The sequence below is a fragment of the Ambystoma mexicanum genome, chromosome 2q, assembly GCF_040938575.1.
Source record: "Ambystoma mexicanum isolate Mex_15411 chromosome 2q, UKY_AmexF1_1, whole genome shotgun sequence".
Classification (NCBI taxonomy): Eukaryota; Metazoa; Chordata; class Amphibia; order Caudata; family Ambystomatidae; genus Ambystoma; species Ambystoma mexicanum.
Window position 1 is genome coordinate 1,485,337,451 of NC_090924.1, and position 25,450 is coordinate 1,485,362,900.

General features: G+C 46.0%; 1 pseudogene; it reads left to right on the forward strand.

Moving 5' to 3' along the window:
- Nucleotides 1-25,450, forward strand: part of LOC138568912 (zinc finger protein 585A-like) — a 43,941-nt pseudogene that overhangs the window by 10,654 nt on the left and 7,837 nt on the right.

The window sequence follows — 25,450 nt, forward strand, 5'->3', positions numbered from 1 at the left end:
GCTTACGACAAAAAGGTGAGCTTGAGATCATTCTCCATAGGACAGAAAGTACTGGTCCTCTTACCCACCTCAGAAAACAAAGTGGCACAGACCCTTTGAGATATTAGCATGTGCGGCATCCTGTACCTATAAAGTAGCCCAACCGGACAGAAAACAGAAGGTCCATTTGTACCACGTAAATCTCTTGATAGCGTGGAAAGAGAACCCATCAGCCACCCATGCCAAAGCACTAGCTTGTCTGGTTCCCGAAGAGATAGATAACTTTGACTTAATTCCTCCCGAGCTATCGAACAACAAGAAGATCTAAAAGATGTAGTTACCTCATTTCCTGATGTGTTCTCAGAAAAACCAGGAAGAGTAAAAGGCACATACCACTATATTAGAACACCTAAGTGTAAAGTGGTTAATTTAAAACTGTATAGACTCCCAGAAGCGATTGAGTAAGTCAACACAATGTTGAATGCCAATATTATCGAGCCTTCTTCAAGTCCATGGTCCTCTCCTATCGTGTTTGTCACCAAACCCAGCTAAATGCAGCCTGGCCCAGTCCGCCGTAAAGTACCTCGGCTACTTTCTAGGGAATGGGAATGTACATCCTCAACATGAGAAGGTGAAAGCCGTCTAAGGTACACCAACCCCCAAGACCAAAAGAGATCTTAGAGCTTTTCTCTGGTTAATAGGATATTACTGTAGGTTTACCCCCAACTTTTCAGATAAAACAGCCAGGCTGGCAGATAAACTCAAAGAATGCTGAACCCCAGAAACTCCATTGGAATGACAAGGATGATATATGTTATAACACCTTAAAGCAGACTCTGTGCCAGAACCCAATCCTGAAGGTCGTCAACTTTTCTAAAGAGCTTGTATTACAATGCCTCTCTTAGTGGCTTAGGAGCAGTCCTGTCCGAGGTTTGCGATGGATTGGAACACCCCATCTTATAGACTAGTCGCAAGCTCTTCCCACTTGAAAAAAAATACTCTGTGTAGGAATTAGAGGCCCTGGCCATCAAGTGGACCATTATCCATCTTAGATACTATCTATTAGGACGAATGTTCCCACTCGTTACAGATCACTCACCCCTAGTTTGGATTAACCAACCTAAAGACTCCAACCCTCGGGTCATGCAATGGTGTCTAGACCTGCAACCCTATTATTTCACTGTGGAACACCGAAAAGGAAAAGACCAGGGAAATGTAGATTTCCTTTCCCGGTTTCCCTGTGAAACAAAAGAGACACGGCCATCGCTATTGTATTCAGTTCCTGGGGGTGGACCCGTGCGGGAGGATCACCTGCCTCTCTGGAACTTGAGCAGAATCATCTCCGGTTCTGGAAGCACCTCAAGACCTTCCTCTTTGCTTCTGCCTTCTCTCTTCTTCTCCCCTGCTGATATCATGTCTGATACCTGCACTGGTCACTTGGCAACCCTCTAAATTTGGGACCAGGTCCCTGCCTGTCCAGCTGCATACCTGCACTTCTTATTGGCACCCCCTGCACTTGTGGTCTGTATCTGTAACCCTACAGACCCTTCTTCTGCACTTATTGACACTTGTTGTCTGCACATCTAATACTCGCACTTGCTATCTGTTGGCTGCACTACTTGTTTCCTGATTCCTTGTCCTGCACTTTTCCATCCTCCCACCCCCACTCCCCTGGCACTTCTCCCCTCTCCGATCCCCTGCACTTGCGCGATCTGAATCTCAGTAGGCCTAGTAAGATCTTTGTTTGTCCTGCCTCTGTTTCCCCTCCCTTTCCTTGTCAGACCTTGAAACACTTGTGTATAGGTGTGTTATAAATGGCATATTATATCATATCATAACACCTTTTCCCCATCCTACCCCATAAGATGTGCAGAAGTTCTACCCCACCTCCCTTTTTCCAACACAAACACTTTCCTACACTCTGACAGAAAACGGACGAACACACGAGCCATTTACCTGACATGTCCCAACACAAGGGTCAGGAAGAGTCAGGCCATTGACAATAAATACGCACACCCGACGATCTTTTCCCTTCCCCACAGGGTTAAAAGGTGGAGCACAAAAGCACACTTTGAGCAAGGCAGACCGTACGACGAGGCAGCTGTTCCAGGATGGTAGTTCAAAAGGCAGCCAGAACCGAAAGGACGACCAGGAGGGAAGTGCCCTTGTACTTTTTGACCCAGAGCTGTGAAGCCTCAGAGAAAGGAATGGCAAGGCCGGGAGCAACAGTCAGCGTGTGGCATACAAGGTGTCAACGCTGCACGGAACCCTCACACACTGATAACCAAGTCAGGGAGGAACGCTTGCTACCTTGGTACTGCCCTTGACTCCAGAGACAAGAAATACCAAGCGGTTCTTCACAGCCGGTGAAACGAAGGGAGAACAGATAGTAAAAGGAAACTGTGATTGAGCAAAGGTTGCAAGTGACGACATAATGTGAATCAAGGAACAAAAGACTTGGGCCCTCATTAGGAGCAGGTTTTTCCTGGTGGGTGTAACGGCACCCGCGAGCAGAGCACGTCGGATGCACAGGCACAACTCTGAATGTGCTTGTGCATCTGATGTCACCATCCCCATTCATCCCTATGGGGCAGAATGGGGATGGGGAGACCCTTGATTCTGGCACCCGAAAATGGCCAATTACCGGGTCCGCTTAACTCGACATGATCCGGTTCTTGCCCATTCACGGGTGGCGGAAAAAATGCAACTTCCGGTGGCAGCTGTGCCGTTTTCTTTTTTTTTTCTTTCTTTTTTTAAAAAAAACTTTATTTAATGCTTGTGGCACATAACATTGCAACAACATCACATATTGTATATCTCCAGAACAGCAACATCCGGTTCAATTGTATAACAGAATAAACAGTATCACTGATTTGACGCATCACTGGGCCCTGCCGGGCTATTCCCGACCGAGTCTAATTCGCATAAATATATTCTGAACGGGGCCCAAATGTCCTTTGGTTTACATGAATTCTGGAGTGACATAACATAGTGTTCTTCGCATTCATTGACATATATCAATTCCTTAAGAAAGTGACTTGCTTGAGGTGCATTTTTGCAGAATGCACTTTTTTGCCACTGCACATGCAATGTTAAAGAGCCTTCTTGTTACCTCTGAATGTTTACCTATATCCCCAAATAGATATTTTTGTGGTGTGAGGTCTGCCGGTATCTGGCTTACTTCCTCTAGAATGTTTGCTACCTCCTCCCAAAATACACACACATGAGGGCAGCTCCAGTACATGTGTATTGAATCAACCTGATCCGCCCCACACTTCTGACACTTACCGGGGCTGTCATTTGTAAACTTTGCAACTTTTTTGGGGGTATAGTGCAACTTGTTCAACATCTTAAATTGGATCAGCCTAAGGCCCGCGTTCATGGATACCCTCTTGGTCAGTTCACAGTACCTCTCCCAGGCTCTGTCATTTATATTTCCACCCAGATCTGCTTCCCAAGAGGCCTTCACACCATTTACTGTTGGAGTGTTTGCCTGCACGGCCGCATATAGCCCTGAGACGCTTGTACCCGACCTGGTTGACAGGGTCATCACGCACGGGTGTGGCCGGGCTCATCTGGGAACATTGGCCATCTAGCCTTAAAAGCCATTCTCATTCTATGATATTGCAATATCATCAATTTGTCACTTCCCATCCCTGTTTTGAATTCCTCCAACGTTATAAACTTGCCATTAGGGAATATGTCTTTGATTTTAAATTCCTCCTCCGGGTCCCATTTGCTTTGTATACCTGGATCATATGTGGTTGCTATACCGGGGAGGTCCCAGAACGGGGCCTCAGCATAGTAAGGTGTCTCCACCCCAAGCCTAAGGTAGAGTTTGGACCATGCCTGTGCCGTTGTACTAACTGGATCGAATGGGCATTCATCTCTGTGTTTCCCTTCAAAGATGACTGTCCTTATGTCAGTTGGGCGTGCGGCATGCTTTTCTAGGCAAATGTGGGGTGAGGTGTCCTGCTCATCATACCAGTGCTTAACAAACTGGGCCTGTGCAACTAGATAATACAATTCGAAATCAGGAGCTGCTATGCCAACTTTGTTATATGGTTCCACTATTTTTTCCCACTTAATCCTGGCCACCCCCCGCACCAAACAAATTCCACCGCCATAGATCTAAGAGTGTTGAAGAACCGCCTACCAGGCCAAATCGGGGTGTTGGTAAATATGTATAGTAGTTTAGGAAGAATGACCATTTTCAGTATAGCTATCCAACCAATAAGTGAAATGGGAAGTTTAGCCCAGAAGCGGAGTTTAGTAGCAATCGTGTTCAATAGGGATTCGTGATTATTCAAAATTAAGGATGTTCTGTCTCCTGACACAATAACCCCCAGGGGTCTTATCTTGTCTGGGGACCACTGTAGGCCGTGTGTGTTGTTTGGACATCTGGTAGCTGGGGTCAGGGGAAAAATTGCAGATTTAGAACGATTCGTTTTGTATCCTGAATATTCTGCGGATTTGTGCACTTCCTCCATCACTGGACCCAAATGTATGTCCGGTTCCCGGATATATAATAGAGCATCATCTGCGTATAGGGATAATGATTGGGTCAGGCCCACCATCCATATACCCCTCTGTCCCTGATGCTCTCTAATTGCTGCAGCAACCGGTTCTATTGTCAGGGCGAACAGTATGGGGGAGAACGGGCAACCCTGTCTCGTTCCCCTCCCCAATCCAAACCATTCTGACATGGTGCGGTTAGTCAATACCCTAGCTCCCGGGTTAGTGTATAGCACCTTGACACATTTCAGGAAGTATGGGCCTAGTCCAAATTTCTCTAGCACCATGAACAAATATGTCCATGACACAGAATTAAACGCCTTTTCGGCATCCAGAGACACAGCCACCGCCTGGGCCTCTGGCTTAATCTGGGCCATGACACCAAATAGCCTACGCAGATTGAGTGCCGTCGATCTAGTGGGGATAAATCTGCATGGGTCCGGGTGTACCAATATTGGCATGTGAGGAAGGAGTCTAGTGGCCAGAATCTTTGCAAATACCTTAGCATCACAGTGGGCCGGCACGAGGACATCTCATTGGGGGGTCATTTGGGCTTAGGGAGTACTGTGATTATGGCCTCTCTCATGGACGTTGGCAGCGTCCCTACCTCTATGGCCTCCTCCCACACGGACAGTAATATCGGGGCAAGTTCCTCACTGAGTTCCTTTGATAGCTCAACCCGCAGACCGTCTGAGCCAGGAGCCTTTCCATTGGCTAGTGATTTAATTGCTTCCTTTATTTCTTAAACCGTAAGGGACTGGTCCAACATTAGTTTGTTTTCTGCTAATAGCACCGGGAGTGTGATACTGTGTAAGTATTCTCCAATGTCATTGGGAGTTTTCAGATCGTGGTTGGCATATAGTTCTCTATAGAAATGGGAACATTCTCTATTTATACCCTCCTCGCTCGTTGTTACTGTGCCATCACTCGCTATTATGCTGGAAATCGGAGTGTGGCCCCTTTCAACTTTCAGTAGGTTAGCCAGGGTGCGCCCCGCCTTGTTCCCCTCGCCATATCAGCGTGCCCTGGCCAGAGTAGCCATATACAGCAATTCCCTGGTAGCCAGTTTACTGAATTCTTGTAATTTACTATTAATGTCCGCAAGGATGCTGGCTTCATGCAGGGACGTATATTGTTGCTCTAGCTCCCCCAACCTTTTCTCCACCTCCGCCAGTTCCCACCTGACCGCCTTCAATAGCCCCGTGGATTTGGAGATCAGACTACCCCTCGCCCATGCCTTAAATGTCTCCCTTAAAATCGCGGAGCTATTTACTGAGTCTTTATTGGTCTCAAAAAGAATTCAACCTCGGTATGTAATTCCTCTGCCACTGCGGGGTCCCTAAGGATGTCAGGAGGCATCCTCCATCTCCTGACCGGGGTTCTAATGTTGTCTAGTGTTATGTCTAACAGAATAGGGGAGTGATCTGACAGGGTGCGGGGAAATATTTCACTCTTGTTAATTTGATGCATAAGAGACGCAGACACCAGCCAGTAATCAATACGGGATTCGGTGTTATGCACCGAGGAGTAAAAGGAGTACTGTCTCTTTTGGGGATGTATTATTCTCCAGGCATCCACCAGTAACAGTTGCGACATGATTTGTTGTACAGTGTTAGCTGTTTTCGTAGGGTTTCTGTGTGTGGAGGTGGAGCGGTCTAGGGCAGTGTCTAATATAGTGTTGAAATGTCCCCCCCACAATATTCGCTTGTTTCCACATATACCAATCTCTTGCATCGCATTTGTGTAGAAATCAGGGTCGTCCACATTTGGACCATATGTATTTATCAATATCAGTTCTTCCCCCGCAATGCTTCCCCACACTATAACGTAGCGACCCAGTGGGTCTATTTTACTTTTCCCCAGTTGGAACCCAATGGATGGGTGAATCAGGACAAGTATTCCTCGTGCCTGTGAGGAGTATTCAGTACAGTATCTGTGTTAACCCCACCCTTTCAAGAACTCAGTATTAACCTTCTGGAGTGCATGAGTTTCTTGCAACATGACAATCTGGGGCTGATGACAAGTAACATATGCTCCCACCTTGTTCAACTTGGCTCGGTTGTTCAGACCACGGACGTTCCATGTAAGAAGTTTCAGTCTAAGCCCATGGGCCGTTCTGACAGTGTTAGCCATGTCTGTACACCCATTGTGCGTCTCTTGGCTGGCTATTGCTTATGAGAGTTTCATGTGTTACAATGTTCAACAGATCAGACCTGGCAGGCAATGCGGCACCCGCGAGCACATCTCGTGGATGCACCGTTTTGAACGGTGCCGGTGCATCCAAGCTCCCCATTCCAATTCAGCCCTATGGGTCCGAATGGGGATGCGGAGTCCCTTATTACTGGCAACCGCAAATGGGCAATTTCCTGGTGCGCCTAACTCGCATGACCCGGTAATTGCCCATTCGCGGGTGCCAGACCCGGATGCGAGTTTGGGGGTAGCCTTGCCGGTTTATCCGGCAAGGCTACCTCCAACCTCGTAATAAGGCTCATTGAGATTTGTGAATATACAAACTCACCTGTCCTCCTATACTGCGTCCAATGTTATTCTTCTCCCAACCGTCTGCTAGCCCTTGAGTCTTGAAGTCCAGGTGCTTCACTTCGATCTCCTCAGCGGTCCTGTCTCTGGTCGGCAGCCTTTCGAGGGTCTGACTTCCAGGGAGCTTCAACGAAGGTCAGCGGTGCTCGATGGTCCCTCGGAGCACGGGAAGAGGGCGTGAAGCAGGAGCACCAGAAGAGCAGGGTGCAAGCTGTCCCAACTACCCATGGGGCGGCACGGGATGCAGCGAATGTTGCAATGCTGGCCCAGGAGCCACTGGAACACTGGATGTGCTGGATACTGCGCTCCAAGAAAAAACACTAGCTCACCAGGGAATCCTTTTAGTAAAGGAACACACTACACCACCAAGGAACTTAATAACAAAGGAAGGCTTCTATCATCATAATGCAGTAGCGCACCAGGGAATTGTGAAATAGAAATAGGCCTGTCCCCAGGCCTAGGGAAAAGAGAACCGAGTTTTACTTCTGGCCATTGTGAGAAATACAGTAAGAAGGGTGTGGGGCCTACCAGCCTTTGTCAGCCGTCCTTGACCATTCACCTAACACACACCCAGGAGTAAGGTAAGTCGATTGTCTAGGGTACGCCCCAATCCTGTAGGGGTGGAGTATTTAAGAAGGTGTGTAAATGGTTTGATGTGGGTTAATTGGGTGAGGACAGGAGATGGTGGAGGATGTGCGAGAGACCAGAAGAGGGGAATGTGAAAGTAGTGTGGAGGTTATTGGAAAGAGGGCTCTGTGGAGTATTCGTGTGTGGGAGTAAGGAGGGAGTGAACCACTGATACAGAAGCCATACAGAGGAGGTAGTAGTAGTTGGAAGTGAGTTTAGTCATAGTGGAGTAGCAGTTAGAGGGCGAGCTAGTAAGTAGTAGTGGCGGCCATGAAGAGTAAGACTAGATGCATTAGAGATAGTAGAGTAGTAGTGTCTCCCTCCATCGCTAAACTCCCCTTGGAAACTTCAACTACACCCAGCTCCCGGCAGGCAGACAGAGCTTCCAGCACAGACACGGTGCACACCCTAACCAAGAACAAGCAGAGACGGAAAGTTTCCATTTTCTAAGACGATAACCCACCTGCAAGAAATTCAGTTTAAAATCCTCATAATTACAAGTAGGAGAGCTGTAACTGGAGACAGCCCTCTTTCTATATCTATTACCGAGGAAGAGGAGGAAGAGGAGGCGAAGAGCAAGAGGAGGAGGAGGAGGACGACGAAGTGTTTGTCCTGTTTTGGTGTCTCCTCTTCTGCATGTAAGATGTATCACTTTCAGTTTCCCCAGCTGGAAATCTGTTGAAGCAACGAATACCGTGGGAGCAAGGGACGCGGTAAGACAAAGCCTCATTAGCAAGCGCAGTGGACCCGGTAATTGCCCATTCCTAGGCACTGGAAAATATTAGTTCCCATTCCCATTTGAGCACCATGGGGAAGTCGGATGCACCGGCACATTCGTGAATGGTGCCGGTGCATCCGACATTGTCTGCTCACGAGTGGTCAGACCTGGCAGGCGAAAAGGCCCCCCCAAGCAGACCTCGTAGCTTTGGTCCAGTAACAACAGTACCGGTAAGCTTACCGGTACCGTTGTTACCGGACCAGCAAACTTGTAATGAAGCCCACTGTCTCCATTGACATCTCCACATTCACGGGTGGTGGGGGTTAATTGGGACTCTTGAAGGTGACCACTGTTCAAACATTATGCGTAATGGCTTGAGGATCCAACTGATAACTGTGGGTCCCTTTCCTGTTGACCCTTTGAAGCAGACCATTATGCCAGGGCCGACCTCAAGAGGAAGTGGAGGGGGGGAGAGTCAAAATGAGTGTGGGTTCGAATCCCATTTTAAAAGTTGACTCAGTCACGGCTGGCCCTCTGCTAGACCTCCCCGAGGTAATGGGTAACGGGTTTGGTAATTCAAATAAAGCAACCCCTTATGTAAGGACCCCTTAAGTAAGGAAAGCCACAGTGAACCCGAAGGAGGGAGGCAAATGTCTACAAGGCGTCCGAGCCCGAAAGAGGAAGATCCGGGGTGGAAAGTTGTTACCCAAAGTGCATTGAAAAGTAACTGCTGAATATGATTTTGTGAAGGGTCTACACCCGGCAGAGGGGGACCGAGGGGTGAAACTATCACCCAAGGTATACGTGAAGCAGAACTTTGTGTTTGTTTGTTGGATTCATCAGGCCCCGATGGCAAGAGATTTTGAACTGTAAAAAGAGACTTGGCCCTCGAGGAACCAGACAGCTGATGCAGAACTGTCGGCTCATGCTGAGAAGGATTGAGTGTGTGCTGTACTCCAAGGTCCTACCGTGACCTGTGCTGAAAACATGGGGAAGGGAGACCCACTGGCAATTACATCCTGACATATTATTTGGAACACTTCTTTCTTTATTGAAATCATATCCCACACTCTTTTCTGTAATTAGTTGTAAGGATTTGGCAATCGTTATTTTTAGTATTGGCCCTTTTATTTGACACAACGCCACTAGGGCTGCCTTATTTTTCATTTGAGGGTCGACTCTTGCTCCCATCTTAGATTTAGTTTTAGGTTGGGCGTTTTTCCACCCTGCATTCATTGTTCAATAAACACCCTTGAACTGTGATCACTTGTGTCTGTCTTTACTGTTGCCACCATGAGTTCCTTAGAGATATGTGGGAACTTTACCCCCCTCGCTTTTACAACACAAACCCTTTCTCACGGACAGCCCGCTATGAGAGAAAATGGTCTAACACCCGAACTGTATACCTGACATGTCCCAATACAATGGTCAGGCAATTACTGATCATCACACACCTGACTTCCACTACACTTCCCCACATGGATAAAATATTACACTCAGAGCAAGGCAGAACACACGAGGAAACAGCAGTTCCAAAATGTCAGCTTAACACAAGAGGAAAGACAGCAAAACAGAAGGGGTATCTCAAGGAGGGAAGTTCCCTTGGCCCTTTCGACAATGAACCGTTACTTTCCAGAGGCCTCAAAGATAGAAAGCGTAAGAGCAGGAAACCAGGCTGAAGAATCCTGTATTGTGTGTCGGAGATACCCAGAGCCCTCCCGCGTCAGTAAAGAAGGTGGGGAGAATCTTCAGCCACCATGGTACTATCCTTGGCTCCAAGAACAAAGCTGCTTCATTGAAAGCAACACAGCCGGTGAGTTGGTGAGTTGGGGAGACCAATACAAGAGCAGTCTGTGTTGAAGCCAAGGATGCAAGCAGCAACATTGTATGGCGAGCCCTGGAACGAACATTGTTAAAACGCGTGTGATAAGATACGCAAGTGAAGATAAACTGCTGATGAGTGAATGAACTTTGAAACCAAGATACAATACCTTTGACAGAGTGGTCCAGCACCATGTGGGTGCTCAATTGAAAGTGTCTGTAAGGTATCCGGCTGAGAATTGGCTAAGTCAAAGTAAGAAAGAGAGCACTTCGAGAAAAGAGCAAATAATTGTGAATCTAAGTGGTCCTGTGGCGGGTTGAGCAAAATCCTGCACGTACAAGTTTGTAAAAAGTAGAGCAGGTTGGTCCGAGCCCGGCAGAGGGAGATCAATTTAAAGCTTGATGTTAAAGTGGGTCTGAACCCGGCAGAGAGGGATCCGGGTGTGAATCAAAAATCACCCTAGAAGGTATACATGAGAATCCTATGGAGAAAGGAACTTTTGAATGTTTGTTTGTCGCATCAGCACCTCTGTAAGAGACTTTGGGCCTCATTACAACTCAGGCGGTAAGGGGTTTACGGCGCCATAAACAGCGCCGACCCTTACCGCCTGAGTACGAGGTCCCTTAGCGCCATGGCGGATTTAACACCTGCTTTTAGCAGGTGTTAAAATCCATGGCGCTAAGGGACCATGGAGTTAATTGCGCCACCGTAATTTACGGTGGCGTAATTAACGCCTTCCCCACTCCCATTATGCCCTATGGGGCAAAAATGGGAATGGGGAAGGGTAAATGGGGATTGGGGACTTACCGCCCCGCCAAACTCGGAATGGGGCGGTAAGTCCGCCAACCACCATGGCGTAAACATAGTTTACGCCATGGTGGTAAAGTCACGGCCCAGGCGGTAACTTACCGCCTGGGTCGTAATGAGGCCCTTTGAATGTCAAAGAGACTTTGGCATAGAAGGCCCTGATAGTAAGATTTGAGCTGCATCCTCGTGCTATAGAAGCAAGAGACTGTGCTAAGTGTGCCACCTTGTCCCGTGCTGACAACGTGGAGAAGGGAGGCCAACGGCTTAAATATCCTGACATATCATTTCTTGAACACTTTTCTTTTGCATAACATTGTTTCCCACACTATTTGTAATTAGTAGTAAGGATCGGCAATAGGTTTATTAGTATAGGCCCTTTTATTTTGACAAGACACCATTAGGACTGTGTTATTATTATTTGATTGTCGTGGCTTGCTCCCATCTTTAGATTTAGGATTAGATAGGTGTTTTTGCAAACACAATTGAAATTCAATAAACACCCTTGAACTGTGGTCACTTGTGTCAAGTCTTACTGTTTAATACCATGCCTACCTTACATCACATACAAGTTAAGCTGTTGGACAGCTTTCAGAAGTGGGAATATTTAGTTATTAGTGATAGCACGTGATGGCATTTGGTTAATGTCAAGCTTTGTGTTCCGGTACGTGCACACTCTTGAGGGGTCAGTTATTATGTATTTAGTTTCTGCTGTTAGATATACAGCTAATTGGAACCATTGGGATTTCTCATTGTCTTCCATTTTGTAGGCTATATCTACTATTTCTGTGCTCTTTTTATGAAAAATGTCTGCGACAACAGACACATGCCTGGTCTGGATTTTCAGCAGATGTGTTTTGAAACGTAGCTATTTCTTTCGTGTATGTCTTTATTAGGACTTTAGTGTTTGAGGTTTTTTGTAATGTTTTCTAAAGGTTTAGAATTTTCGAAGTTACCTTCAGTTCCAAAGTATTTACGTTGGATGTGCTCTATTTCTTGAAGCAGTTGTTTGGCTGTTCCATGTAGGAGAATGTTATTTAAATTTTGCAGTTCTAGAGTGGGACTTTTTGCATAGTTTAGTATATGCACAAGATTCTTTATAGCAGAATGGTTTGTTGCTAACATTTTGATGTGGTCCATGGTTTGTAAAGTTTTCATTTTACTTTTGTCTTCTAGTTTCAAATAGTGATTGAGGAATTGTCGTAAAGATTTAAAAGCTTGTTGGTGTATGTTACACCTTGAGCTGCATGTCAATGTGTACACTGGATGGTTTGTTTGGGTGAAAGGAGAATTTGGTTTAAAGTTTGTTGGGGACTTTTTTTTCACACCAATATGAGTTTCTTTTCCCATAATGGTGTGCTCCACCATTTCATACCCTCGGCATCACTGTCTATGGCAATTGTTTTTTTGGTTGTTCTTGTTTATGAGCTTCTTGCTTGAAATATGGTTCTGTGCTGCTTGTGTGAATCCATTCACCATCACAGAAGTGTGAAAAGGTCTCTATATTCACACTGCCCGTGTGTAGAAGCACTTTTTGTAATTTTGATTCATTTAGCTTGTGGTTTCATTCTGTTTAAAATCAATATAAACCATTTTCTCTTTAGTAGAAAAGCACTGTTATTGAAATTGTAATTGTTTATTTGTACAGCGCTTATGCGCTTAGGCCTTGAAGTTTCCAAATGATCTAACAAAAAGGTAACTAGCGTACTAGGCCTGACGGCATTTATCCTAATGCAAGTGCATGAAGTGTATCAGGCAAATCAGATAAGGCGAGGGGAGACAAAGGGGGGACAAGGCAGAACTCCCTATGCCTAGTAAATTCAGGTCATGCAAGTGTACAGACGGAGGTGCAAGGGAGGAGGATGGGGGAACACGTGCGCCCTGTCCAGTAGGGCCAGGGTTATGTGCCGAGAGGTAACTCCTCTCATGCAGTGTATGCTGAAAGTGCAGTAGTGCTGAGCAAAGTGCAGAGGCATGGAGGCAAGTCCAAAGAATAGCGAGGAGCCTGGCATCTGTGAGGCTCTGGAGGTGAGCTGGGCGACAGTTAGGGGAGAGATGTAGGAGTGAAACTGAAGAGAAAGAGAGAGGAGGTTAGCAGGGGAGAGGAAGAGAGAAAGAGGAAGAACAAGAAGGTCTTGTGGAGTTTCCGGAATATAAGGGGCTGCGGCTCAAGGCGGAGAGAGGCTCGAAGGCTGTTCCAGAGGAAGGCACCTGCAGAGGATTAAAATTCGACCCCCAAATCTCAGTTTGGAAAAACTGCTCACACGCAGAGTTGGAGGAGGCGAGCGGCAGCCGCTAGGAAGAGAGTATTTAGGAAGAGAGCGTTGCAGATAGTGTGGGCCCCGGCCACTACCCCAGAAAGTTTTGTGGACTATGCAGAGGGTCTTGATTTTGATCCTAGCAGCCACGGGGAGCCAGTGGAGTGATTTCAGCGCCGGAGAGATGCTTTCCCTGGGCATGAGTCCAAGGATAAGTCTTGCGGTTCTGTTCTGGATGAGTTGTAGCGGACAGAGTGTAGGAGTAGGGAGATTGAGAAAGAGGCTGTTGCAGTATTCCAGCCTAGAGAGAACCAGGGCTCTGGAGATGGTAAGCCTTTGGGAGAAGGTGAGAAAAGGTAGAATAACTCTGAGGAGGTACAGGTGGTAGTGGGACTTTTTAGAGATGTCCGAGATGTGAGAAGAGAAGGGGAGAGTAGAGTTGAAAATTACCCCCCAGACTTTTTGCCTCACTAGCAGGTGAGGGCGCAGGGCCAAGGGATGCTGGGCAGTGGGAAATTGGGAAAGCAGGGGCAGGGTTTCCAATGAGGATGATCTCTGTTTTACTGGCATTGAGGCAGGGCTTGTTAGCAAAACACCAAGACTGAATTGCGGACAGTCAGGAATGAGCAAGGAGGAAGAAGAGGCAGAACGTAGCCGGAAGTAGAGATGTGTGTCATCCGCATAACACTGAAAGTTACAGGTGAAGGTAGAGATCCCGTGCGCTAGAGGAGCCATGTAGACATTGAAGAACCACAGGGATAAGTTAGATCCCTGGAGGACGCCACAAGTAGAGAGAGTGATAGAGGAGAGAAACAACCATTTCCAAGTTCCACTTGATAGTGACGGTCAGAGAAAAAGGAGGCAAGCCACTTCAGGGCCAGATCTGTGATGCTCAGGGTATCATGGAGACAGGATATCAGGATGTTTTTCTTTACCGTGTCAAAGGCAGAAGATAGATCGAGAAGAATGAGGACAGAAGGAGAGTTAGAGTCAAGATTCAAGAGCAGGTTTTCACGGTTGTTCAGAAGAGCAGTTTCCATGCCTCTGGATGCTCTAAATCCAGACTGATGGTCATGGAGACAACCAACAGATTCAGTGTAGAGGTTAAGCTGAGAGATAGCTAGTTTCTCCAGGAGTTTGCCCAGGAAAGGAGTGATAGAGATTGGGCGATGTTTGTCGGAATAGAAGGGTCAACATAGGGTTTTTTGAGCACAGGGTGCACAAGAGAGTGCTTGAGAGAAGTGGGGAAGACTCCAGTGGCGAAAGAGAGGTTGCAGAGGCCAGCCAAGGCAGGAGCAAAAGAATCAATGTTGTCCTTGATGGTTGTAGGAGGGCAAGCACCAACCTGCTTGGAGGAGGCCTCAATTAGAGCTTTGAGGATTAGTCTCCTGCAGTCATTTTTAAGGGTAGATCATGACTTTTTAGCTGTTTTTATAAGATTGTGAAGTACTCTACAGTGGAAAATGTTTTGTAACATACATTTTTATGATTGCTTTACCGTGACTATGTTAACACTGGTAGATGCAGTTTGTTAGTTGGTTTGTTAGTAGGTCTAAATTCAATTTGGAACCGTGGATGGGAACACAGTACAATCGCAGGCTGAAAGCATGGAGACAGGAGAGATGAAGAGGGGGAGGGAAAAGTCAAAGGGGATAGGAATATGTCCAGTTGGAGGGAACTAACCCATTGTTATGGAAGTGCAAAATGTATGGTAGTCCATGTTCCACTGACGAGTGTGGGAACAGCATCTTGAGTGTTCCAGGTGGGGGGGTGCAAGCAGTCCCCAGAGAGTGTACTAGCAGCAGACAGGGAGCATACAGGGGCCTTAGATGTGGGCCTTGGATGTCTGGGCCGGCTCCCGTCTTCCGGAGCCAGAGAATAGCTGAAGAAATACACAGCAGCCAATGGAATGGGGGGTCAGGCCCAGGCTGTCTGGACAAAGATGGAGAAAAGTGCAGCCATCTTGAGAAAGAGGGGAATCAGCTAGGCCTGTATCCGTCGGAAACTGAAATTGACCTTCAATTATATTTCTCATAGAACATCACAAAAAATATGGTGCATTCATAGAGATCACACCATGCAGGGCATCATGAAGCACACAGTCATTTGTAAACCATGTACTTTTAGTGAGTTCTCGCTGCGATTACTGTATTCCAAAAGTGCAGGATGTTTCAATACATTGAAAAATAAAGGATTTGCTACATTTGGTGCTGGGGCCTGTGCAAGATGATATGCTGCAACGCGGCTTACCTTGTAGCAAAACCTTTTGAAGAGAAGAAAAACACAGAATGGTAGTGCACGCGGAGCGCGAGATCAGCTGGTCCGAGTTGCAGCAGTAGAAGAGAGAAAGTCAAGTGCCTCGCTGTGGGACTTGAATGTCTGGGGAAGTAAATACTGTTTCAAAATGCCCACAGGGCTACAGCGAGGGGACATGGGGGATGTAAAAACAATCAACTGGTCAGGCTCTGGCGTGGCTGACCTCTTTCCTCTCCAATCAACCCTCCCAGGTCCAACTGGGGTCCTTCCTCTCTGACATCTTTTTCTCTACCTGTGGTGTCCCCCGGGGATCTAACCTCTCTCCCAGGCTGTTCAACCAGTATCTGGCACTCCTTGCCCACCGCATCGCCGCTCTCTGCCCCAACTTTCAGTGCTATGCGGATGATACCCAGCTCATTTTCAGGCTACCCTCGGCCGCCTCCTCTCCGTCCCTCATCTCTGACTGTCTGTCTACTATCCAGGAATGGTGTGCCGCCAATGACCTCTGCCTTAATGCCAGTAAGACTGAGATTCTACTCATCGGCACACCCACTCCCTCCTTCCCTGCAGCTCTCTGGCTGGCCTCTCTTGGCCCTCTTCCTGCTCCTACCTGCAAGGCAAAAAACCTCGGGGCCACCTTCGACTCCACCCTCTCCTTCTCTCCTCACATATCTGACGTCTCTAAGAAGTCACACTACCAGCTGCACCTCCTCAGAGGTATTCTTGCTTTCCTCTCCTTCCCCCAGAAGCTCACTGTCTCCCGAGCCCTGGGTCTCTCGAAGCTGGACTACTGTAACAGCCGCTATCTAAATCTGCCTGCCTCTACACTCCGCCCTCTGCAACTTATCCAGAACAGGACTGCGAGATTTGTCCTTGGCCTCAAGCCCAGGGACCGTATCTCTCCAGGACTGAAATCCCTACACTGGTTCCCAGTGGCTGCGAGGATTATGTTTAAAACCCTCTGCATTGTCCACAAGGCCTTCTGGGGCCTGGGGCCTAAATACCTTCAACTCTCTCTTCCTAAATATCTTCCTTCTCGAGCTCTTCGCTCATCCGCCTCCAACTCCCTCAGGGTCAGCCGCTTCTCCAAGCAACGAGTTGGGGGTAGATCTCTCTCCGCGGCAGGGGCCTCCCTCTGGAACAGCCTTCCTGCCCCCCTTAAACTTGAGGAGAACCATCTCCGGTTCTGGAAGCACCTCAAAACCTTCCTCTTTGCTTCTGCTTTCTCTCCCCCTCTCCCCTGCTAATTCTTGACTGAAACTGCACTGAATCTGCAACTGGGCCACTCTCACCGATCTCGATCCTTGGCCCAGTCACTCTCCACTTGCACTGGCAACCCCTACACTGCTGGACTGTTCTCTGTATCCCTACAGCCCCCTTCCCAGCACTTGTTCTGCACTTACCTTGCACTTGCCACTAGCTGGCCATTTTATTTATTATTATTCTACTTGCCCCGTACTGCACTTTCCCCCCTCCCTTTCCCCTTGCACTTTTCCCTTCCCTCTACCCATGCACTTGCGCGATCTGAATGACACCGGGCCTAGTAGGATCATTGTCTGTCTTCCCTTTGTTCCCCCTCCCTGCCTCGTCGCGCCTTGAAACACTTGTGTATAGGCGCGTTACAAATGCCATATCATATCATAATCGAAAAACATATGAATATTAATAAATTGGGAGGTAGGAAGGGGGAGACGAGCTACTATGCCTTGTGAGTGTTTAGAACGTGCAAGTGCAGAAGGGAGGGGGAATGGGATAGGTGCTGTGGTGTACATGCGTGAGCAACAAATGAAGTGCAATGTAAGGTAAGTGTGAGCCTCCAGGGTGGAGGGTGAGCAGATGCAAGTGCTGAGGATAGACAAAAGCTGGGGGGTATTTGGTGTGGGAGGTCAGGGCTCTGTGGATGCATAAGGGCCCTGAACACCAAACAAGCAACTGTGAGATTAGCAGAGGAGAATGGGGGAAAGGCGGAGGTAAAGAGGAAAGTCTTGATGAGCTTCCAGAATTTAAGAAAGTCCTGCTCAAGACAAAGAGGGAGGGGGAGGTTTTTCCAAAGAAGGGAGCCAGCTGAGGAAAGAGATCGACCTCCTGCCCTCTGTTTAGCGAAACGTTTTACACATAAAGAGTTGGTGCCTGAGGAGCGCAGGGGTCAACAGGGGGAATATTTAATAAGATAGAGTTGCAGATAGTGTTGTCCGTGGGCCCAGAAATCCTTGTGGATGATACAGAGGGATTTGAATTTAATCTGTGAAGCAACCGGGAGCCAGTGAAGACATTTTAGGGCAGGAGAGATGCAGTCCCTGGGCTTGAGGCCAAGGATAAGTCTTGCTGCCCTATTCTGGATTAGCTGGAGAGGATGCAGAGTGGAAGAAGGAAGATTAAGGAGGAGGCTATTGTATTAATCAAGTCTAGAGAGGACCAGGGCTCAGGTAACATTGAGCTTCTGGCTGAAGGTGAGAAAAGGTAGAATTCCTTTGAGAAGGAAGAGCTGAAAGTGGGAGTTCTTGGCAATGTCCTGACTGTGAGGTAGGAAAGAGAGAGAAGAGTCGAAGATAACTCCAAGATTTGTGGCTTCAGATGAGGGAGCAGGAGGAGAGCCCATGGAGGGAGGCCAGAGTGAAGGGAAGAAGTCAGGAGCAAGGTTCTCAATTGGAAGGATCTCTGTTTTGAGATCATTGGAAGTGCACCAGGCATGGATGGCAGAAAAGCAGTCGGGGATGATGGAAGGTGCAAGAGGGTCAGCAGGAAGTTTGAAGAAGAGTTGTGTGTCGCCTGAATAACAATGGAATTTGGGGGAGAATGAGGATATGAGGAGTGCCAGCTGACAAAGGTAGATGTTAAAGAACCAGGGCAAGATGATAGAGCCCTGGGGGACACAACAAGAGGAGAAGGAAGTAGGAGAGGAAAAGGTGCCAAAGATGAATTGAGTGGAGCGGTCAGTAAGGAAGGAGGTCAGGCAGTCCAGTGCCCGCTATGATAGGCAGTAGAGTCCTCTCCCTGCAGGGACTGGTTCCACGAAGGCTCAGAGGAAACTGGTCCCCATGGTTGGAGAGTGGAATAGTAATTTGTATACAGGGGTTGGGACCGACCACTCCATTCTGAGACAAGGTTGCGAGGAGAGAACACACAACCTATCTGCACACCTGCGCTTTTTAGGAATAAAATCCTTCAGAATATGCTAATTGGAGCTTTCTTTCATTATACAAATAAGTTGTTGCGCATTCTACAGCTCCACAGCACTCTTAGGAGCACCTACATCTAAGAGAAGTAGAGGTCAGCGTCCAGTGAGATCAGCCTCCACAGAGCAGGTAAGCCATCCGGGATAAACCTGTGGACTGAGAGATTTGTAATATTGAAGAGTCTTTAATACCTGATGCACATCCTTTATTTATCTATAGGCTTGGGTGATCTACTGCTCCATACTGAATTTAATCAAGTGGGCTATTTAGATCCCAACTTGTGGTCTGGCTACTACTCAAGGTGGGGAGCGCAGCAATACACGTTGTGACTATCTAAATAGACGGAGACATATTGATTTGGCCTATTGGAAATTATATGACACAAGTTTGTTCCCTTTTTTAACATGTAAATACATATCTGTTCCCTTTGTTGTAGACATAGAATACATTTGGTTGTATTGAAAATGGGTCACATCCTGATGAAGGCTGTGACTGATAGGAGCGTCAGTTAAGGTTCAAGAGATGGGCGAAACACACTGGGCCTCATTACGAGTAGCCATGCCGTTCTTAGCCGCATGGCTGTCTCCAAACTAGTGTCCGGGTCCCGAAAAAAGACAATTCCCTTTTCTCGGGACCTGGACCCGGTACATCTCCATTCCCATTCGAGCCCCCATATGGCTCAATGGGAATGGGGAGGATGCTAACAACAGACCGTTAATTACATGTCCGTTGTTAGCATCCTGGTCAGCTCGCGGGTGCCGGTATGAACGTCTGGTCTGGCTCATAATGAGGCCCACTGTGTCGACTTTCTATGCAACTATAGCAACGCTGTAAACAACATGCAGGTCACATATATATATATATAGGAAAAAGTAAAAACCAGGTTGGAAAGGTCTCTTTAATAAAGCAGGTTTTCTGTTCACAATTCACATATATATGTTGGATCTATGCTGAATATAGGTCTCATGTTGTAAGTATTGGTATTTGTGTTGGAAAACCAAATTAGGTGTCAATGTTTGTCACAGAAATATGTCTAAATGTATAAATGTGGTCTGTAAAATGTGTATATAAGAATTTTTTTTCAACTTTATGATATATGAAAAAATATATTTTTGGATAAACAATCTTAAGCTTCTTCAGTTGAAATAGATTGAAACAGTTTTCGTGTGGCACAATGGCCTTGATCATTTTGCTTTGTATATGTTGTTGATAGCCTGGAAGATCAAGGCCTACCAGGCACCCTTAGTTTATATATTCTGGTAATAGCTTTGACATCTTCAACCGCTCTGCAACGTTATCAGTGGTGAATGTGTTGCCTTTATTTGTCTATGGTACCTCCTCTCTGATCTCTTCCTCATTTACACCTCAAATGCCTATTTTTTAAATGGAAAATGCAATGCAAGCTATCATGCAGTAATTACCGCCTCACATTTTCTGTATGTTGGCAAGAGGATATTCCACACTCTTGTAGTGAAAAGGGATTATTTTTAGATTAAATATTGAATTGTCCCTCCTTTTCCTTTATAAACCTTCAGTCAGTCCTTTTGCATGCATATGTAATGCAGGGTGGGTTATGGGGAGAAGGGCTAAATATGCATTTCCCTCTTTGGACGTTTTGATTATATATCTTCTCTGGATGTCTTGTAATTGCTTCAAGAATTTAATTGAAATAATTCTTATTGTATATGAATTGATCATATCATGTTTGCTTTCTGTAGAACTGTACACAGTTTTGGTGTGTCATTGTGTTCAGCAACATGTAAGAAGCACAGGCTACAAAAGGTAAATAACTCGTTCTGTGTTCTATGTATGGCTCTGCAAATGTTGTTCTTTGCTTCTGAGTTTGCTTGTCTCCTGTTCTGCGCGCACATGCCCCTCCTATCAAATGCCCCCTTTTCTTTACTCTTTTTCCTCCCCTCTTGCCCAGGGGTGGACCAGGAACTAGAAGTAGCCATGGCAAATGTTTTCAAAGTGACCCCATACTGCACTGAGCAAAGAGGCATAGTGTGACAAAACTTGGAGCCCAAACTATTTTCCTAAATTAACTGGAATCATGAAGACTGATGGGAGAGAAGAGTTGCACACAGATTTCTGCCTCTTACACGCTACAGTGATAAAAGGGTGCACCTGCGAGATGCAGATAATCACCTGCACAACCAAGAGTAATTTTTCAATGAGTAACAGAAACCACTGAATTATAGCCATGTTTAGGGCCTTAAGGTACATTGGGCCTCATTACGTGTCTGGTGGTAGCTGTACCGGTAAAACCGGCGGGCTGCCGCCGGACCCGTGGGGAATTAACGGTGCCGGCCTTGCCAGAATTACCGGGGCATTACAGCCCCGATGGTCCCGTAATTCCGGTGCCGGCATTCCGTTACTAACCATTCCCATGGGGACAGCGGTAACACCAGCACCATGCGGTAATGGTGCCGGTGTTTTAGCGTCTGTTCGCGGCCGGATGCCGTTACGCCTGCCAGGTCAGAACTGTTGGGTGTAACGCCACACAGCCACAGAACTTGAAGTTAGCCGGTCCAGAACATGGTGCTGGTACGGTTTTACCAGCACCGTTAAATCCAGACCAGCTAACTTGTAATGAGGCCCATTGTATACAGGACATGCTGATCTATCCATGTTGAAATCAGTACATTGCTACATGTAACGATTGCCAAAGCCCAGGCTTCTGGAATGTGATTACCAGCAAAAGACTCAATGTCCAACGATACTTATTTTGCAGCTATGAAACCTAAATGAATAATATCATGATTTCCCTGCCTGTTGTTTTTCTAGTGCTGTGAGCACAGAATATATATATATGGGATTTTAATATATGTTCCTTTCTTTCCAGTGGTAAAGTCATATGTAAATGCAAACATAAATGAAAAAAAGAAACCATTTAAAGTTCTATTGCTTTTGATTTTAGTATTTTGAAAATTTTACTGACTGTACATGTAAACTCCGACTTGGAGCACTTTAAAGCCCCACCTCAGGAATTCACAAGGAGATTTTGAAAAACACAAGCCTGTTTACTAGAAGTTATGTGACTGCCAAGTCATGGCTGTTTTACTAAAGAGAAAGCATAGTGATCAGAATAGTAGTCTGAGTTCTTTTTAGACCATAAGACATGTGTGGCAATAATCAGGCTACTGGTGTGCAATGCCATAGAAAATGAGGAATCACAAATAACACCTGAAGAGGTTACCTGATCTAGAGCTATTAGGGCCCAGAGAGGCCTTCTAACTTCTGTAGCTCTTTCATCTTGTGCAGGCGAAGAGCCTCGCCACTGTTTGGTTTTGGCTTGGTTTAAGCCTAAGCACTGGACAACATCCATTTATTTAATTTCGAGAAAGGTAGATTGAATAAAGACAGCATTATCAACAAAACTACCCTTCAGATTAAAAATGATTTGGGTATCATCTGCATAGTTCTTGAAAGTAACTCCGTGGTTGACCCGACGACCATGATGTGGATTGACATACATGTTAAACAACAGGTAATATTACCGCCGCATTTAAGGGCTAAGGCCCAACTCACGATGAGGCCCAAAGTCTTATTAGTTACTATATTTTATGATATGGTCATTTGTATGGTTTTTTACATTTTATTCTTGACTATTGCACTGATATGTATTTTCTCTTGCGTACTGTTTTTATCGAATGTTTTGCACATCTGCGAAATAAACATGATTATAATGATGAGTTACTACATAAGTAAGTCACTAATGCACATAACTACTACTGCCTGGTACTTGGGATGCCTGTGATTGTGAGCATTTTGAAACTAATAATGTGCTTCTGTTTTCATTCCAATAGGTGATTGAAGCCCCAACAAATGCAAAAGTGACTGTTCACTTCTCGGGTCCAATGCAGTGCAAAGCTCCATTGATGGAATATGCGATTTCCCACTATATGAGGATGATACAAGTTGGGGCTCTGTTGTCTTTTCCGAGTATTCGGGAACTGGGATCAGAAAGCCTGTTGAGACATGATGGTGTTCATCCATGCACCAAGTTCATGGCAGCATCCAGCAACACAGAACTACAGTGAATAACTAGCATTATAGACTAATGAAAGCACCATTGCTTGATATATAGTAAGCATTATTCTGATAGAACACATGTGAGGGAGTTTGTTTAAAGGATTTGTTAAAACAAAATGAACTATGACTAGACAAGCACTATCCATTAACTGAATATATTATAAGCTTCAGTAAGAAGAAACATCCTATTTGACCCCAGATACAACCGACACACAATATAGCTCATAATTACTCTGAATTTTGGAAAGGTTCAGTGGAAAGGGTGGTCTAATTAAGCATCTTACAATATAATCTAGTAGGAAACCTGAGCATTGCTGAGAATGTGTGAAAGGTTGCCATATGAGGAACATATTAATTGTCAACGTGAAAACACAGGTGAAAAACCATATCAGTGTATAGAAGATGGGATGAGTGTCCAATTGCTTGATACACCTATCTCCTACCATAAAACACATAGTGGTGAGAAACTGTATCAGTGCAGTGAATGTGAGAAAGGGTTCACTCAGAAGGGGGGCCTTATTTGCCATCAGAGAACACATACAGGTGAAAAACCTCATGTGTGCACTGAATGTGGGAAAGGATTTGCTCAGAAGGGAGATCTTACTATCCACCATAGAATACATACAGGTGAGAAACCTCATCAGTGCACTGAATGTGGAAAGGGCTTTGTTCAAAAGGGACACCTCATTCTACACCAGCGAACACATACCGGTGAGAAACCTCATCAGTGCACTGAATGTGGAAGAGGGTTTATTCATAAAGGAGCCCTTGTTCTACACCAGACAACACATACAGGTGAGAAACCTCATCAGTGCACTGAATGTGGAAAAGGGTTTGCTCAGAAAGGAGGTCTTGTATACCACCTGAGAATACATACAGGCGCAAAACCTCCTGAGTGCACTGAATGTGGGAAAGGGTTTGCTGAGAAGGGACATCTTATTTGCCACCAGAGAACACATACAGGTGAGAAACCTCATCAGTGCACTGAATGCGGGAAAGGTTTTGATCATAAGGGACCTCTTATTAACCATCAGAGAACACATACAGGTGAGAAACGTTATTGGTGTACTGAATGTGGGAAAGGGTTTGCTGAGAAGGGAAATCTTATTTGTCACCAAAAAACCCATACTGGTGAGAAACGTCATCAGTGCACTGAATGTGGGAAAGGTTTTGATCATAAGGGACCTCTTAGTAACCATCAGAGAACACACACAGGTGAAAACCCGTATCGGTGTACCCAATGTGGAAAAGGGTTTGCTCAGAAAGGAGGTCTTATATACCATCTGAGAGTACATACAGGTGAAAAACCTCATCAGTGCACTGAATGTGGGAAAGGGTTTGTTGAGAAGGGGCATCTTATTCGCCACCAGAGAACACATACTGGTGAGAAACCGCATCAGTGCACTGAATGTGGAAGAGGGTTTACTCATAAGGGAGCCCTTGTTCTGCACCAGGCAACACATACAGGTGAGAAACCTCATCAGTGCACTGAGTGTGGAAAAGGGTTTGCTCAGAAGGGAAATCTTATTTGTCACCAAAAAAATCATACTGGTGAGAAACCTCATGAGTGCACTGAATGTGGGAAAGGGTTTGCTCAGAAGGGACATCTTATTCGCCACCAGAGAACACATACAGATGAGAAACCTCATGAGTGCACTGAATGTGGGAAAGGGTTTGCCCAGAAGAGAGATCTTACTATACACCAGAGAACACATACAGGTGAGAAACCTCATGAGTGTACTGAATGTGGGAAAGGGTTTGCTCAGAAGGGAAATCTTATTAACCACCAGAGAACACATACAGGTGAAAAACCTCATCAGTGCACTGAATGTGGAAAAGGGTTTGCTAGGACAGGTGTTCTTATTCACCACCAGAGAACACATACAGGTGTGAAACCTCATTTGTGCACTGAATGTGGGAAACGGTTCATTCAGAAGGGAGATCTTACTATACACCAGAGAACACATACAGGTTAGAAACCTCATGAGTGCACTGAATGTGGGAAACGGTTCATTCAGAAGGGAGATCTTGATATACACCAGAGAACACATACAAGAGAGAAACCTCATCAGTGCACTGAATGTGGGAAAGGGTTTGCTCAGAAGGGAGCTCTTATGTCCGACCAGAGAACACATACAGGTGAAAAACCTCATCAATTTATTTATTTATATATTTTATTTATATATGTATAATGCGCCGCAGCTCGCAAGCATCAGGGCGTGACAAAAACACAAAAATTGAGGAATCACTGGACTAAATAAAACAGAGAAAAGATGGACTCAGTATGAGTCCGGAGCTGAGTATGTGACAGATTACTGAAAGAGTAATGTTTTCAGCTGCTTTCTAAGGGAAAGGAAATTACTTTCCAGCCTAAGATTGCCTGGAAGGTCATTCCAGAGAGCAATTGCTTTGGTGTAAAAAGCCCTCCCTAGGCCAGTGGCTTTTACTCTGACATGGGCGGATTTGAGTAGCCCTTGTTTAGCTGATCTTAAACTTTGGCTTGGTTCATACCATTTGAATTCCTTTTTAAGGTATGTTGGGGCCGCGCCGTATAGACACCGGTGGACCAACGTCAAAGATTTGAATTTGATGCGCTCCTCTATGGCGAGCCAATGAAGGCCAATTCTGTCTTGAGTAATGTCGTTGCGCTTGGGTTTCCCAGTGATGGATCTATTTGCATTATTTTGGATTATTTGGCATTGTTTAATGCAACTGTTGCTAG